Raw genomic sequence first — 17,657 nt, 5'->3', positions numbered from 1 at the left:
TTGAGGCTTACAGGGCTCCTGCCCACCTCACTGCAATTACCCGCTTACTTGCTGTCTTCCATCCACCCTGATCTTTCAGTTTCTCAACCTCACCTTGCTTCCTCCTGTCAGTACACTGGCTCATGCTATTCCCTCTGGCATCTCACTCCTCTACTTCAACCAAAGCACTCCTTTAACCTCTCAGTTCAGTTATTATTTCCCCAGAAAAGCAATTCCCCTCCAGCATACATCTGCATGGCACCATGACCATTCTCCCATGGTTTCTATCCCAGTGTAATTTACATTCATTGGTGGGATTATTTGAGCAATGTCACTTCCCTCTCTACAATGCAGGCCCTAAAGGTAGAAATTTGTCCTTTTGGCTCGCCACTTGGCTCACCAGCATATAACACAGAACCTGGAACATGGTAGGCACTCAGTATTTGTTAATTTCATTTATTCCATATTTTGTGTGCATATTAAATAAATGTATGTAGAGAGAGCTTATAACAAGGCATGGCGCATAGTAACTGCTATGCAAGTGATTGTTCTTATTATTACAAGAGTTAGCTGAGTTGGGCACTGTTTTTTCATCCAGAACTATGACCATGGATTTTGTTCTACTTAACTCTTAAGCTTTCTTGGTATGGCATTCTAGTAACAGGCCTTTAACAATATCCTTGTACCCTATGGAATCTGATGTTTACACACTGTTCCTCCAAATGAATTCCCAGGATATCCTTAATTTCATTCTCGTTAATGCTTCAGGTTGGGAAGGGTCAGTCTCAAATATCAAGATCATAGTTGGCAGAAATTAAATACTTTTTTTCATTAGGATGTGGCACAGAACATGGTTTAATATTAAATACTAGGGATTACTTTTATAATTTTGGTATATTAGGAAAAGAATTTCAGAACTTCAGGACAATAGAGATGAAGAATCAGAGGTTCAGAGATGTGAATGATAACAATAATTAGAATCATTAATTGAGAGCCAGACACAAGCTAAATGTTTATGTGTACCATTCCATTTAATCCTATTAACAACTAGGCATTACAACCTCCTCTTACAGATGAAGCTTAAGAAGAACCAAATATTAAAAATAAAAAACCACAGATATCTCCACAAGGAAGATATACAAATGAGATACCTGATCTCATTAGTCATTAGGGAAATGCAAATCAAAACCACAATGAGAGCCTGGAAAATGGAAGAGTGGAGGATCCTGAGCTCACCTCATCCCATGAATGTATCAGGCAACAGATACGTCTATACAAAAAACTCTGAAAACTTATCTGAAGACAGGCAGAAGAGATCATTCACATCTAGTCATAGAGAGAAGACCACATATAAAAGGGAAAGAGGGCCAGAGATGCAGTTGGGAACCAAACTCTCGATATGGCTAACCATAAATCGGACAGGCATCACAAGCACAGAGAAGCAAGAGAATCAGACCCCACACCAGGCACCCTAATACTGGGGACCCATGCTGGGAAGATGAGTCCCCATAGTGTCTGGCTTTGAAAACCAGCAGGGCTTAATTCCAGAAGAGCTAGAAGGCCATAAAAAACCAAGTCCCTGTACATGAAGAACCAGCTTCTTGGCCCAAGATACAGCATGGAAGCAGCAGTTTTGAAAAGCACCTAGGGTATACATGGAGATTCACTGATTAATCTGAGAACATGTGCTGGAGGCACAGAGATCTGCAGGAGTTTTCTCCAGGAACAAAAGTGCTGATGGGTACTATTTTTCCTCCTCTCCCCCAGCCTAGACAGCCTGACTTGAAGGATCCAGTTCTAATATTCTCCACCTACCTTCCTAGCAGTGCATTCCCACTCAGACATTCCCCTTTGGACCTGCCACACCCAATCCAAAGCCTCAGCAGGTATCCTGTCAAAGCACCTTCTGCCCTACCACACCTGGCAGGAAACCCCAGACAGGACTGACACCAATTCCAAAGTGAGTTCCTGTTCTGGGTAGTAGGGCAGATAACCCCACATACCAGTGTGCCCACTGTTCCTGCAGCTGGGCCTCTCAGCTGACTGCACAAGAAGCAAGTCCTACAGCTGAGGCAGAGAGGCTACTTGCAGACAGCTAGGCTGAATACTGGCCCTACCCACCATCAAACCATGGGCTGCAGCCAGGCCTATCAACAGCATGAAAGCAAACCCTGCCCAGTGTACCACAGAAGGAAAAGTGGGTCATTGCAGCCAGCTGAGCTGAAGGCTATCCCAACCCACTAGTGTACCCACAGCAAAAGCAGCTCAGCCATAACAGAAGGATACAGAGACCACAGAAGTGATATCCCAGAGCACCTGGTTCTGGTGACCTGGGAGATACTATAGTGCACCAAAGAATTTCCTCTCCACAAGAACACTACTTTCAAGACCAGGAGACATACCTGGCCTATCGAATACATAGACACAAACAGAAAGAGTTACACAAAGTGAAAAGACAGAGGAATATGTCCAAAATGAAAGAACAAGACAAAATCTCAGTAAAAGGGTTAAATGAAACAGATAAGCAATATGCCTGATAAAGAAAGAGTTCAAAGTAATGATCATAAAGATGCTTACTAATTAGCCTTAAGAATGAATTAACTCAATGAGAACTTCAACAAAGATATGGAAAATATTTTTTAAAAAGTCAGAGCTCAATAATTCAATAACTGAAATGAAAAATACACTAGAGTGAACAACAGTAGATTAAACAGTGTAGAAGAATGCATCAGCAATCTGGAAAATAGGGTAATGGAAAGCAACCAAGCTGAATATCAAAAAGAATAAAGAGTAATAAAAAAAACAATAATAGGTTAAGGGAACTAAGTTACATCATCAAGTGTAATAACACTTGCATTACAGAGCTCCTGTAAAGAGGAAAGAGGGAAAAGGGCAAAAACTTATTTGAAGAAATAATACCTGAAAACTCCCCTAAACCAGGGAAGGAAACAGATATCCAGGTCCAGGAAGCACAGACAGCTCTAACAAGATGAACCCAAAGAGGTCCACACCAAGACATAATAATTAAAATGGAAAAAAAGTAATGCTAAGGAGAGAAGTTTTAAAGCAGCAAAAGAAAAGAAAAGAAAAAAGAAAAAACAGTTATATACACGGGAAGCCCCATAAGGCTATCAGCTGATGTTTCAGCAGAAACTTTGCAGGCCAGAAGACAGTGGTAAGATATATTCTAAGTGCTGAAAGGAAAAAGCCTATAACCAAGAATACCCAGAAAGGTTATCATTCAGAAGAAAAAGAGAGATAAAGGCTCTCCTAGACAAACAAAAGTTAAAGAAGTTTATCACCACTAAACAAGCCTTACAAAAAATGTTAAAGGGGATTCTTTATGTAGAATGAAAAGGCCATGACTAGAATTAAGAAAATTCTGAAAGGAAAAAATTTCACAGATAAAGGTAAATATACAGTAAAGGTAGTAGGTTAATCAGTTATACAGCCAATGTGTAGATTAAAACACAAAAGTAGTAGAATCAAGTATATCTACAAAAATTAGTCAGGGGATACACAAAATAAAAAGATGTAAAATATGACATCATATACAAAAAAAATGTGGAGGCGGGAGTAAAAATTTAGTGCTTTTAGGATGTGCTAAAACTTAAGTGCCCATCAACTTAATACAGACTGCTATACACAGAGGATGTTCTATATGAACACAATAGTAACCACAAACCAAAAACCTGTAATAGATACACTAAAAATAAATAAAAAGAAATCCAAGTACAATACTAAAGAAAACGTCAAACCACAAAATGAGCAAGAAAAGAAAGAACAAAGAACTATAAAACAACTTGAAAACAATGAACAAACAGCAAGTACATACCCATCAATAATTACTTTAAATGTAAATAGACTAAATGCTCCTACCAAAAGACGTAGGGTGAGCGAATGGATTAAAAAAAAAATCATCTATATGGTGCCTACAAGAGACTCGCTTCAGCCCTAAGGACACATACATATTAAAAGTTAAGGGATGGAAAAACATGCTATTCAAATGGAAGGGGGAAAAAAGCTGGGTAGCAACACTTATATCAGACAAAATACAAAGGCCATAGCAAGACAAAGAACAGCATTACATAATGAGAAAGGGATCAATCCAACAAAAGGAGAGAACAATTGTAAATATCTTAAGTACCTAACACACAAGCACCTAAATGCATAAAGCAAATATTAACAGACATAAAGAAATTGACCGTAAAATAATAAAATAATAGTAAATATATTATTTATTATATAATACTAGTAAAATAATTATAATGATTAAAATAATAAAATAATAATAGTAGGGAACTTTAATACCCCCACTTAAGTCAATGATAGATCATCCAGACAGAAAGTCAACAAGGAAACATTGACTTTGAATGACAACATGACCTGATGTCCTAACAGATACATACAGAACATTCCATCCAAAAAGAGCAGAACACATATTCTTTTCAAGTGAACATGGAACACTCTCTAGGTCAGAACACATATTAGGCCACAAAATAAATGTCAATAAATTTAAAAAGATTGAAATCATATTATCTTTTCCAACCATAATGGTATGAAATTAGAAATAAATTACAAGGAAAAAATGGAAAAAAAAAACCACTAACACATAGAGGCTAAACAACATGCCACTAGAAAACTAACAGCTCAACAAAGAAATCAAAAGGAAATCAAAAATATATGGAGACAAATGAAAATGAAAACACAATGGTCCAAAATCTTTGGAACTCAGCAAAAGGAGTTCTCAGAGGCAAGTTTGTAGTGATATAGGCCTATATCAAGAATTAAAAAAAGAAAACAAAAATCTCAAATAAACAACTTGACCTTATACAAAAAGGAGCTAGAAAAAGAACAAAGAAAACCCAAACCTAGTAGAAGGAAGGAAATATAAAGATCACAGCAGAAAGAAATGAAAGAGAGACAATAAAAATAGAAAAGATCAATAAAACCAAGACCTGGTTCTTTGAAAAGACAAACAAAATTCCTAAACCTTTAGCCAGACTCATCAAGAAAAAAGAAGAGGACTCAAATAAATAAAATCAGAAATAAAGGAGGACAAATCACAACCAACACCAAAGAAATACAAAGCATTATAAAAGAATATTATGAAAAATTATTAGGTGACCTAGAAAAAAATAGATAAATTCCTATAAATACAATCCTCCAACACTGAATCAGGAAGTTATAGAAAACCTGAACAATTACTAGTAACAATATTGAATTGATAATCAAAAAACTTCCAACAAACCAAAATCCAGGACCAGATAACTTCACAGGCAAATTTTACCAAACATTTAAAGTTAAAAATTCATCTCCAGCTATTCCAAAAATAGAAGAGAAAGGAAAACTTTCAAATTCATTCTAGGAGGCAAGCATTATCCTGATACCAAAACCAGACAAACACACTACAAAAAAACCCACAAAATACATGCCAATGTCTGTTATGAACATAGATGCAAAAATCTTCAACAAAATATGGTCAAACCAAATCCAACAATACATTAAACAGATCATTCACCATGATCAGGTGAGATTTATTCCAGGGACACAGCGTGGTTCAATACTCATAAATTAGTCAATATGATACATCACATTAACAAGAGAAAGGACAAAATTATATTAATTATCTCAATAGATGCAGAAAAAGCATTTGACAAAATACACCATCCATTCATGATAAAAACTCTCAACAATGTGTCATTAGAGGGAACACACTCCATGACAATAAAAGGCCATATATGGAAAAACCCACAGCTAACATCATACTAATGATAAAAAAGTGAATTCTTGGGACATCTGGGTGGCTCAGTTGGTTGGGCATCTGACTTTGGCTCAGGTCATGATCTCACTGTTTGTGAGTTCGAGCCCCACATCAGGCTCTGTGCTGATAGCTCGGAGCCTGGAGCCTGCTTTCAGATTCTGTGTCTCCCTCTCTCTCTGCCCCTCCCCTGCTCATGCCTCTGTCTCTGTCTCTCTCAAAAATAAATAAATATTAAAAAAAAATTTTAAGAGGTGCCTGGGTGGCTCAGTGGGTTAAGCATCCGACTTTGGCTCCGGATATTATCTCACAGTTCATGGGTTCGAGCCCCATGTAGGGCTCTGTGCTTACAGCTCACAGCCTACAGCCTGCATTGATTCTGTGTCTCCCTCTCTCTCTCAGCCCCTCCCCTGCTCACACTCTGTCTCTGTCTCTCAAAAATAAATAAACAGTGAAAAAAATTTGTTTTAATTTTTAAACAAAAAAATTTTTAAAAATAAAAGTGAAATCTTTTCCGCTAAGGAAGAAGACAAGGATGTCCACTCTCACCCTTTTATTCAACATAGCATTAGTTCTAGCTAGTTCTAACCAGACTACTTTCTCACACCATACACAAAAATAAACTCAAAATGGATTTAAGACCTAAGTGTCAGACCTCAAACCATATAACTCCTAAAAGAAAACACAGGCAGTAATCTCTTGGACATCAACCTTAATAACATATTTATGGATATATCTTCTGAGGCAAGAGAAACAAAAGCAAAAATAAACTATTTGGGACTACACCAAAACAAAAAGCTGTTGCACAGGGAAGAAAACCATCAACAAAACAAAAGGGCAACCTGATAAATGAAAGAAGATATTTGCACATGATATATCCAATAAGGGGTTAACACTCAAAATATATAAGGAAATTACACAACTTGACACCAAAAAACAAACAATCCAATTAATAAATGGGCAGAGGACATGAATAGACATTTTTCCAAAGAAGACACACAGATGGCCAACACATACATGAAAAGATGTGCAACATCACTACTCCTCAGGGAAATGCAAATCAAAAATACAATGAGATACTGCCTCACATCTGTCAGAAGGCTAAAATCAAAAACACAAGAAACAAGTGTTAACAAGGATGGAAAGACAAAGGAACCATCGTGCACTGCTAGTGGAAATGTAAATCGGGACAGCCACTGTGAAAACCAGTATGGAGATTCCTCAAAAAGTTAAAAATAGAACTACCATATGATTCAGTAATTCTACTACTAGGTATTTACTCAAAGAAAAAGAAAACACTAATTCAAAAAGATATATGCAGTCCTATGTTTATTGTAACATTATTTACAGTAGCTATGATATGGAAGCAACCCAAGTATTCATGGATAAATGGATTAAGATGTGGTATAGATATGCATTGTAATGTTATTTAACCATAAAAAAAGATAAGATCTTGCTGTTTGTGATAACATGAATAGACCCACCAGATATTATGCTATATGAAATACATCAGGCAGAGAAAGACAAATACCTTATGATTTCACTCATATGTGGAATCTAAAAAACAAAAACAGGGGTGCTTGGGTGGCTCAGTCCGTTAAGCTGACTCTTGATTTTGGCTCAGGTCATGATTTCACAGTGCAAAATACTGAGCTGAGTTGGGCTTTGCACTGATAGCACAGAGCTTGTCTGGGATTCTCTCTTGCCTCAACCTCTGCCCCTCCCCCACTTACGCTCTTTCTCTTTCTGTCTCAAAATTTTAAAAATATATTTAAAAAAAACACTAAACAAACAAGCAAAAAATAAACATAGTCTTAAAGAGACTTAATTAAAGAGAACATGATGGTTGCCAGAGAGGAGGTGGGATATTGTAATAATATTACATGGTGACAGATGGTAACCATGCTTATGGTGAGCACTGAGTAATGTATAGAACTGTCAAATCAATATGTTATACACCTGAAACTAAAGTAACACTGTATGCCAATGATACTTAAATAATAAGTAACAATGTTTTAAAAAGTAAATGAAAAAACTACAATGAGAGACCATTTCACATCCATTTAGATGGATATAATAAAAAAAGTTTACTGGAAATTAAGTTTTGGCAAGGATATAGTGAAATCAGAATCCTCATACATGCTGGTGGAAATAAAAATGGTGTAGCCATTCTGGAAAAAAGTGTGGCAGTCCTCAAATGATTAAACATGGAGTTAATATATGAGTTGCCAGCAATTCCACTCTTAGGTATTTACCTAAGATAAATGAAAACTCAGGTCCACACAAAAACTTGTACAAGACTGTTTTTAGCAGTGTTATTCATAATAGCCAAGAGATGAAAACAACCTAAATATCCATCAATTGATGATGATATAGAAAAATAAAAAGCATCATACAAATGTGCTATAATGGAATAGTAGGCAGCCAGAAAAATGAAATACTGATGCATGCTACAACACAGATAAACCTTGAAAACATTATTCTAAGTGAAAGAAGCCAACACAAAAGACCACATATTATATCACTCCAGTCATACGGAATGTCTAAAACAAGGAAATCTATAGAGACAGAAAGTAGATTGGTGGTTGCTTGGGACTGGATAAAAGATGAACAGATAAGGGGATGATAACAAAAGTGTATAGAGCTTCTGTTTGAGGTGATGAAAATATTCTAAAGCTGATTCATATGATGTGATTCATACGTACACTAAAGCTAGATAAGGTCTGATCTCTCTACAAATCAATGTCATAAAGATAATGGAGACCAGTAAAAAATAAAGAGATTTATGACACAGAGTATCCAACTGTAATGTATAACCCTTGTTTGGATAGATTTAAATAAACAAATCATAGAAAGGCATCTTCGAGATAATCAGGGAAATTTAAAAATGAACTGATGGGTGTCTGGGTGGCTCAGCTGATTAATCACCTGACTTTGGCTCAGGGCATGATCTCACAGTTCATGAGTTCGAGTCCCTCATCAGGTGAGCATGAGCCCTGCATCAGGTGAGCCCCATTTCTCTCTCTCTCCCTCCTCCCACCTCTGTCCCTCATGGGATTCCCTCTCTCTCTCTCTGCTCCCATTCACTTGCACCCTCTCTCTCTCTCAAAAAACATAAATAGAAACAAAAATAAAAATGAACTGAATATTGATATATAGAATTATTGATTTGTTGGTTGTGACATGCCAGAATGGTATACAAAAACAAAAAAGTTATTGGAGATGCATACTTAAATACTTACTCATGAAATAACCTGATGTCTGGATTTACTTTAAAGTATATAGGAGAAAAATTTTAATGGGGACAAAGATGAAATGAAAAAAATTTATAACTGCTGGAACTAGATGATGAGCGCATAAAGGCTCATTCCTCAATTTTATTCATTTTTGTAGCTACTTAAAATTTTCTTAAATAAATAACATTCCATTTTTAAAACTACCTGGAATATTTAAAAATCAGATTTCTACCCCAGCCTTTGCCAAACTCTTACCTCTGTGGCTCCATGCATTCCACCTAAAATTACTGAATCCAAATCTCAAGCATGAGTCCAGGCATGTGAGATTTTAAGATGCTAGGATTCTAAATGCATTGCCTGAAATGACACCCCACTTCCTACTCTGTTTAGGAAGAGATCCGTGAAGTCTATGAACCTTGGCTTTCCAGGCCAACAAAAACCATCATTAATTCACAAGAATTATGAACCAGGTCTCTGTTAACTCAGTTTGATGAATGTTATTACTGAAGTAGAGGAGGAACAAGAAAAGAGGAAGGAAGGAAGGAAGGAAGGAAGGAAGGAAGGAAGGAAGGAAGGAAGGAAGGAAGGAAGGAAGGAAAAGGAAAAAGGGATAGAGGTAAAAAAAAAAAAACAAAAAAAACAGCAATACCTCTTTCTTTACCCCTAGACTTAATACCCACCACCATCAACGATGGCAATTAGCCAATTACCTGTTTGGCTGCACCCTAATGCTGATATCATCAGTCCCCTAGTCCCTGAGAAAAGAAGTCAGCAGGAGAAAGTAGGCTGGGGAGAAGTTTAAAAGTTAATCAATGGGAGCAGATGAATTGTTGTCCTTAGAGTCCAGCGGCATCTCTCACCTCACCCAGATTCAAATGTCCAGGTAAATGAAATCTGAAGGAGAATTCCAAATGCAACTCCAAGTATATGATTTGCAACTTTAATGTGATGTCTACTGCTCTTAATTAGATGAGATGTCCTTTTTGAAATCAGTTACAGACACTTGCTATTTTCAAAATGCCCTTAGGTAACTCCCAACATTTGTGCCCTTCAAGTGAGCAGTTAATTTTCACTCTCACATACATAATTCACCCAGGCCATTGCTGGCTGTACTTATCATCAGAACAGATTTACAGAAGCTTCACTACAGTAAATATACCAGGTCAGCCCTGCAAGGTTCCAGGATAGTTTCAAAACAAAAACTGTGTAGATAAAGTGGAAACCTGAAAGGAGAAATATGCCCTGGGTGATACCCAAAAAGGTAACACTTGAGTGTTTGTATGTTTTTCCTGGTAAATTTTAATCATTTTGGCTTTACTTCTAAGTGGATTATTTAAATCTTAACACTACTTTTGTATTTAAACTTACTCTTTTGATTACCACAGCATGATAAATAACTCTTTAGTTCATTTTTTAATGGATTTTTATTTTTTGACAGTAAGAACAAAAACAAAGGAAAAAGTGAAGGCAACTCCTCATTTTCCAGGAAAGTGAGTGGACAAACGTGGAAGGGGTTCATCACTCTGGGAGCATCAGGCTTTGTCACTTGTGTCCATCAATCCATTTTCATTCATCACCTGAGCCCAAACCAGGAAGATAAGAAATGCCGATTAGACCTTGCTTTTCCCTGGAAGGCCTCCATGAATCTGAAGGCTCCGTTTTACTCAACAACTATAATTTATCTTCCTTTCTTTTTTTTCAGCTCTCTGTTGATATAGAAGTATTGATTAACTAGACAGGATGGGAGGAATGAGAGGAAGCAGTGCCTTTCCTGCTAAACATGTGGTTCATTTACTAGATGACAACTGCTCTCTAGCTTCTTGGGGTGAGCCCAAGTTGGCAGGATGACCCCATATTTATTGTGAGGCTGAGGAATGCTATTAACATCTAGACTGATTTAGAGGGAGGGTTGGAAAAGGTGCCTTTGTGAGTTTTAGGTAATAGTTTCCCGTTGCCTGGAAGGTCAAGATCAACTCGTTAGCATATCTTACACAGCTGGTCACAATCTGGCTCCTTCATATCTAGCTTCCCTGCCTTAGCCCACCATTCCCCCACCAAATCTATCCCAGCCTTTCCAAAATGTTTCCCTCTGTGGCTCCTTGCATTCCTTTTTTCCACCTGAATTCTCCGTCAGATATACCACACAACTTTCAAGGCCTAGCTCCAATATCATTTCCTCAGATAAAACTGCACTCACCTCCTGCTCCCTTCTCTTTGTCCTCACAGACTTTTTTATATGCCTCTACTGAAGCTCACGAAACTATTTATGTGAGTGTAAATATTAATATGCTAACCTGTTTTAATATGTAAATGTTATGGTTTTTTCCCCTCTTTTGCTGCAATTGTAGAATGAAAGGAAATATATTCCCTCACTATCTGGGGGCACTGGAAGATTTTACTCCTGACCTCCAGAAACATTAGGTAAAAATTGGGGGTAGGTAATATCTTTCCAATAAGTTCGTGTATGAAAGAAGAAAATGCAGGAAAATTGATGCAGAATACAGAGGGAAACATGGGACTCAAGAGGACTAGAGGAAAAGGAAAGCAAGTTCAGGGAAGGAGATGGAAAATGATGGGAGTCCCTAGGCCTGAGAACCAATGGAAGCCATGTTGAAATGGATTTCTTACCCAAGGACGGCTCAGCTTTCATCTTCAAGGAGAATTTCCCATCTTCCTCACCTAGGCCACCTGATCCCTCTTCTGTACCAGAGAGGATGCCCTTCTTCACTCTCCTCCTTCCCCTCACCTCTGTTCTGAGTGAACTTAGTGTCAACTGCCAATACACTCCACACCAGAAGACAGTACATGGTTCTCATCCCATCAAACCTCCTCACACTCTAGGAAATCCATAATGGGCAAGGAGTCCTGAACACTCAAGGATGGGAGAAATCCACATTTACCCTAGGGAGTGGGGAGAGTGCACTTACTGAGCAAACTAAACACCTATAAATAGGATCATAGTTGGTGATAGCCTTGCATTTATGTTTATCTCCCTAACTCGACTGTAAGCTCAAGACTCATGTTCCATTCATCATTGATTCCCTAGGAATATCTAGAATGTAACAAATTTATAGTAAATGTTAGTTCAGTGAACACCTAAAATTTCTAAAAAGAAAATTGCTTGCTTTCCCCCTAAAAATATGCCTTGTATATTTGTAGTAGGTAAAAGTTCTGAAAACGTTTTCTGTTATCACTTTTTAAATTAAACATCTATTTACTGAGTGCCTACTATGTGCAGGTTACTGTGACAGGTAGAGAAGAGGGGTGGTGTGCTACAGGAATAGATAAATAGAAGAGTGACATTTAATGTGAGGTGATTCAAAATATGAGTTATTTTTACAGAAGCCAACATTCATAGCCAAAATGTTAACATGTTAACATGATTTAATTTTAATCATTAGTACACATCATCACTTCTTGATGGGCATGAAAAATGTTAAGTTTTTTTTTAAGTTTATTTACTTTGAGAGAGACAGAATTGGGGAGGGGCAAAGAGAGAGGGAGAGAGAGAATCCCAGGCAAGCAGTACAGTGCCTGACAGGGGCTCGAACCCATAAAACTGTGAGATCATGCATGACCTGAGCCAAAACCAAGAGTTGGACACTTAACTGACTGAGCTACCCAGGCACCCTGAAAAAGTTAAGTTTTTAACATACCCCCATAAATCTCCCAATAGGATTCTAGGCTTTGTGTTGTGGAATAAGACTTCAACAACCACTAACTCTGCGCTCACAGAGGAAAGGGTATGCTCAACTTCAGCGTATTCTGTGTGAGTAAAATACTCTGTTACTTGTAATCTGTGTTGTGTTGCAGAGTTCATGATTAGAATTTAAGTTCCATAAGGATAATTATGAAGCCTTCTGCTTATTTTCTTCAAACACAGGATTGAACTCTGTTATCTGGCAATTTAAAACAACTAACAAGCGGATGCCTGGGTAGCTCAGTCAGTTGAGCGTCTGACTTCGGCTCAGGTCATGATCTCACAGTTCATGAGTTCGAGCCCCGCATCAGGCTCTGTGCTGACTGCTTGCTCAGAGCCTGGAGCCTGCTTCGGATTCTGTGTCTCCCTCTCTCTCTGCCTCTCTCTCTGCCCCTAACCCACTCACATTCTGTCTCTATCTCTCTCAAAAATAAAAATAAGTATTAGGGGCGCCTGGGTGGCTCAGTCGGTTAAGCATCCAACTTCAGCTCAGGTCACGATCTCACGGTCCGTGAGTTCGAGCCCCGTGTCGGGCTCTGGGCTGATGGCCCAGAGCCTGGAGCCTGCTTCTGATTCTGTGTCTCCCTCTCTCTCTGCCCCTCCCCCGTTCATGTTCTGTCTCTTTCTGTCTCAAAAATAAATAAACATTAAAAAAAAATTTTTTTAAATAAAAATAAAAACAAGCATTAAAAAAATTTTAAAACAACAAGTCAAGCTGTGATCTTAGGAGTGATAAAATAGATCAAATATATAGGTAACTAATGAGCCTCTGGCTGAAATTTAAAAGCAGGTTTCAAATATTTATACAGCTGAAGGTATTGAGTTTGTCACACAGTAGGACTACACAGGCCAACTTAGAAGGTTCATCTTCTCCCTGCTTTCTTTAACCCTCAATTCTCTCTCTACTCTCCTTCTTTCTACCAAACCCTCTTTCATCTTTATTGTTCTAACTTCAAACATTCTCCTCAATTATAAGGCTAGCTGTGAACTAAATTCATGCTCCAAGAAGAAAATGCATCCACACATCTGTACACAGGCAAAGTTCTTTTATTCTTTCCTCTCACTTTATCCCTTGATGTGGTACTGGAAGCATATTAATATTTATATACTTTCTCTGGCCAATTTCCCACATCAGCCCATACATATGCAGAGGCTCACTCAGATTTGGGAAGAGCTTCACTGAGTAACCATGAACATATCTCTTATGCTATGTGTTCTTCCAGAAAAAGTCTTCTTAAAGCAGTTGAAAAGGGGCAAGGGGGACTTAAATGGTCAACACCGGAGTAGACTAAGGCTTAGCTTACAGACACCAAAACTACTATCACTTGTCACAAAGAAAAAAAAAACTGAAGAAATTCAGTTATTCAAATGAAAACTTCAGTTAATCTACCATGTTGATGTCAAGTCCACAAAATAGCTTACTGAATTTTAAAATCACTTTCCAACTAGTAACTTTGCAGGGCAGTCATTGCAGTAATTACTGAATCAGGTTGTGGAAAGGACTAAGTACCACACAGCCTACAATGCAAAGCATTTAAGCTGAAAAACTTACCATTTGGGAACTAGAGGAAAACAGAATTACCCTTCTGTCTATAGTGGTTGGAACTCTACCTTAAAAACAATCAGTCAATGGTCATCACATAAAACAAAGTAAACATAAGTCAAATATGTTTCAGTCAAGAAATTTCTTGAAATCCAGAGCCACCACAAAAAGTCTGGTGGGTGTATCATCCACTTTTATCCATAAAAACCATATACTTGTGACTTAGTACAACTATAAAATCTTAGTACAACTATCAAAACCAGAAAATTAACATTTACACAATGCTTTAATTAACTGTCGTGGGTTGAGTTGCAGCCCCAAAAAGATATATCCAAGTCTGAAACTTCAGAATATGTGATGCAACCTTCTTTTTTTTTAAGTGGTCTTTCCAGCTATAATTAAGTAAAGGATCTGAAGATGAGATAATCTTAGATTAGCCTGGTGAACTCTAAATTCAAAGACAAGTATTCTATAAGAAAAGATGACCCAGGAAGAAGGGGAACAAGGAAGAAACTATATACAGAGGCAGAGATTTGACTTCCAATTGCCACAAGCCAAAGAACACCTGTATTGACCAAAGCTAGAAGACGCAAGGAAGGATCCTCCAGTAGTCTTTAAGAAGGAACCAACCCTGCCAACACCTTGATTTAGGACTTCTGACCTCGAAAACCATGAAAGAATAAATTTCTGTTGTTTTAAAACAACTAGGTTTCTGGGGCTCTGTTACAGCAACCCCAAGAAAGTAATACATCCAGGTAACAATGATAAATAAAATAAATATTATCTATCATTTCTGAGCATAATTACCTCTGCTTACTCTCATTAAGGGACTGGTTAATTGCATAATTATTTTTTACTTTGGCTTATGTCCTACAACCACACTTTCTTTCCCATGTTCTAACTTTACTATTTCTTAAACAGCTTTTCAGAAATCTGAAATTTCTAAAGGAGGGTTTCAAAGATAATTAGTTGATCAAAGAAGACTCAGTATTCTGCATAAGTAAATTTACTGAGTATATACATCATATTTTGTGATTATTAAGTTTTGACATGGAAAATAAAGCTTAACTGTTAGTGCCAAGGAACTAGGAAAAGCTTTTTTACATAAACAGTAACACAGATGGATTTTCATATGTTAAATACCTTGAAGACATTTTAAATGTGTATGGCATTCTCAACTGGATATCAAATTAATGTAATATTTCTAACAATGATTTAACTTTTGCATTGCATAAATAGTAGGTGAAGAGTAGATCTTAAGCTTGATATTTTTTAACTACATGTTTTGATGTATAACCCATAAACAGAAAACCTGGACTATATTAAATGATCCAAAATATGTTGACACAGGAATTTCTGGTGATTGGTATCCAATTCTGACATTTCATTGCATTACTAGCAATGTGTTTCAATGTCATTTGATACAGATAATCAAGTAGGGCAAATAAATGAAGGTACATGATTCTTATTAAGATATTGTTTGAATCTACCACTTTGCCTGCAACTATAAAAAGATAGATGGGTTTTGTTCAAGTAAAATCTTCTAAACTTTAATGCGAAATATAAGAACATGCATTTTATCCCTACCAAGTAAGCACTGATCTATAAAAGACTAAGAATTAAAATAAACCATTCTTCATCCAAGTAGACATTTTAGTGGGAAGGCGCTTACAGCCCTTTTTGAGGCTAAGGAATAATTCCCTATATAAATGGAACCCACTGCCATTTGCCTAATGCTGTCAAGTATGAAAAGGTTCTGGTGAAATCTCAACAGAGACCTTAAAAAACATGGCAGGTTTGAACACTTCAACTGCCTTTAACCTTTCCTCTGACTGTGAAATATATTCCAATATGATTGACTCTTAATAATCTTCCTTATATTCTGAAGAGGTAATTAAAAATTTTCACTTTAATTGCCCTTTATATCCCATAACCTAAGAAATCTAACCAGCATCCCTGTCATGTAATGCCAAGTAGACTTTCTCTCATTATGAAGTATTAACTGATTTCCCACTTCTCCTGACATAGCTCAAAAGAATGAATGTGTGGTGATTAACATATTCCTATCTGCCTAAAGATCTGCATCAAAGGTACTAAGAAATATAACGCAACTAATGACAAGTTTGTTTATAAAAACCAAAACATGATGATTACAAATGTAAATCTCATTTACCTTTTCAATAAATATATTCTGCAGCTGCTTCAAAAATATAGAAAGGTGAATATAAAAAATCCAAATATGTTTCTAAATATTAAAGAAAGGATATCCTTCAATGCTCAAGAACAGGAAGACTCAACATTGTCAAGATGTCAGTTCTTCCCAACTTGATCTATAGATTCAATACAATTCCAAATAAATCCCAGGAAATTATCTTGTGAATACTGACAAACTGACTCTAAACTTTATATGGCAAGGCAAAAGACCCAAAATAACCAAGACAATACTGAAGGAGAAGAACAAATATGGATGACTGACACTACCTGATTTCAAGATTCACTGTAAAGAAAGCTACAGTAACCACAACACTGTGGAACTGATGAAAGAACAGGAAAATAGATAAATGGAACAGAATAGAGAGCCCAAATATAGATCCCCATAAATATAATCAACAGATCTTTGACAAAGGAGCAGAGGCAATACAATGGAGCAAAAACAGTCTTTTAAACAAATGGTGCTAACACAATGAGACATCCATATGCGAAAAAATTAGTCTAGACACAGACTTTATACCCTTCACAAAACTGACTCAAAATGGATCACACTGTAATCCTAACCTGGACCTAAGTGTAAAATGCAAAACTATAAAATTCCTAAAAAAAGGGGGGGGGGAGGGAAAAAACCTAGATGATCTTGGGTGTGGTGATAACTTTTTAGATACAAAAACAAAGGCAGAATCCATGAAATAAATAACTGATAAACTGTATTTCATTAAAAGTAAAAACTTCTAATCAGCAAATAACAATGTCAAGATGATGAGAAGACAAGCCACAGACTAAGATAATATATTTGCAAAATATCTATCTCATAAGGGACTATAAGTTATACAAAATATACAAAGAACTCTTAAAACTCAGTAAGAAAACAAACTACCTGATTAAAAATTTGGTCAAAAACTACAAAAAACACCTCGTCAAAGAACATATACAGATGGCAAATAAGCATAGAAAGGGATGCTCCACATCATAGTTCATCAGGGAAATGCAAATTAAAACAAGATACCATTATACACCTATTAGAATGATAAAAATCCAGAATACTGAACAATGGGAACTCTCATTCATTGCTGGTAAGAATGTAAAATGCTATAGCCAATTTGGAAGACAGTTTGGTGGTTTCTGACAAAATTAAACATACTCTTATCATATAATCCAGCAATCATGCTCCTTGGTATTTACCCAAAGAAGCTAACAACATGTCTACACAAAAATCCGCATATA

The sequence above is a fragment of the Lynx canadensis genome, chromosome C2 (genome assembly GCF_007474595.2).
Source record: "Lynx canadensis isolate LIC74 chromosome C2, mLynCan4.pri.v2, whole genome shotgun sequence".
Taxonomy (NCBI): domain Eukaryota; kingdom Metazoa; phylum Chordata; class Mammalia; order Carnivora; family Felidae; genus Lynx; species Lynx canadensis.
Note: the sequence above shows the minus strand (reverse complement) of the source record.